This window comes from Diadema antillarum, unplaced genomic scaffold, assembly GCF_040938485.1.
Source record: "Diadema antillarum isolate AM-2024a unplaced genomic scaffold, OU_Dant_1.0 seq00001299_RagTag, whole genome shotgun sequence".
NCBI lineage: Eukaryota > Metazoa > Echinodermata > Echinoidea > Diadematoida > Diadematidae > Diadema > Diadema antillarum.
The window spans coordinates 95,282-97,042 of NW_027272077.1; the positions used below are offsets into that span (position 1 = coordinate 95,282).

Genomic DNA, 1,761 nt, shown 5'->3' on the forward strand with positions numbered 1-1,761 from the left:
TTAGTCCACTGAAACGACTTTCCCGGAGGTTTGATCTCTGTATCGAATCTTATCAGGATAAGCGAAAAACGGCCTTTTGCCTTCGTCTTTCAGGCGCTTGAATTTTTCCTGTTTCTTCCTGCGTAACTGGAGAACCCTTTGCGACAAGTCCTCTGCCACAAAGACCTTGAGATCATGGTACATGGAGCTGGTCTGCTTAAGCTTCTTGATACATGCTTTCCTGACCCGTTCCTTAGTTACAAATGTCGAAAATACAACATGGATTCTTCTTGCTTGCTTGGAATGAGTCCCATCTTTGCCTAACAGGCTGATGTGTGGACGTTCGGTGGCATCTTTCTATCTTTGAGAGATCTGCTTCTGGAACATCAGCGTATTGCAGAAATTGAGTGACCGTTTTCATATAATCTTCCGTTGTTGGGTTTGAAGATTCTGCAATACCAAAGAGTGCGAGATTCTTTCTTCGTCCCCTATTCTCAAGGTCATCAAGCTTATTTACGAGGATCTCTTTCTCCTTCTCCAACTGTTTGAATGAATCTTTCAGGGCGCCCACTTCAAACTCAATGTTATTCATCTTTTCTTCATGATCAGATACTTTCAGTGAAATGTCTTTGAGCTTTTTGTCTAGCAGAGCTTCAATGCGTGAGTCAAATCTTGATTCGAAATCTTTGAAAAATGTGACAAACCACACTGGGGGTGCTTCTGAAGATAAGTCTAGAGACCGTTGTGTATTGCCGGTGGGTTCGGCTCCGTGCAAGGGCGCGGCCATGTTGCTATCGTACTGACCTGGGGTTTCAGCTACGTCGTTTGTTTCCATACGGCTACTGCAAGCGGTGGGACTATACAGTTAGACATCTTCGGCTTCTTAGCGGAAGGGGACGATTTGTTTGGAGTGTTTTCCAACTGATGAGTTACTTTTGGAGGGTCCATTGTTGAACAAAATAATCCTTACCACATTAAAAGTCCATTGCGAAAATCCCGGGGAATTAATCACTATATCACACGGTGAAATTTTGCTTCAAAGTAAGAGATGAGAAAGTCACATTATGCTCGACAATGCTTGAAGAGCGCCCCGTAAATCCTTACTTTATCATGCGAACCGTTCATATTCTGTACCTTATGTAATATTCTGTTATATGTTATAATACAACTGTATGTATATGAATGGTTGTGGTATATTAGTATTATTTACGTCATTATACGATAGCCAGAAGATGACAGGTGGCTGTTGTACTGTATTATATAGCCACTTACGTCTTGCAATGCTGCCACATGCGGTATTATCGTCGACAACATAAAGATGTCTAGTTTGATATTATTACAGTCTTCTGTTACACAACACATAAGATGAAGATACTGAATTGGTGTTTTTGTTATTATACCTTCATCTCAATTAATAACACGAGTTTGATATGAAATGTATTCAATAATATGCAATTGATTATGTATATTATTATTGGAGTCTGTTATATACAGCTGTAATTACGGATTGATTGATTACATAGTCATTATAGACTCACGCCAGTTAGATTTATATTAGTATATGAATATATATTTATTAGTGTAGCCATACGAGTGAGTCTTTTTTGTATCGTTACAGCCCTGATGAAGGTCCTAATGGGACCGAAAGCTCGGCGACAATAAACAGGCACGTTGACCCTATAGCTACGTCCACCATTGTTCTTCTTTTCACACTATATATATATATATATATATATATATATATTCGACCATCTTTTTTTTCCGGGGGGGGGGGGGGTGGGG

The 1,761-nt window shown here is 39.8% G+C and overlaps 1 pseudogene; it reads right to left on the reverse strand.

The window, feature by feature from the left end:
• LOC139708091 (uncharacterized) lies at window positions 1-927 on the reverse strand (annotated as a pseudogene).
• Between the last annotated feature and the right edge of the window lie 834 nt (window positions 928-1,761).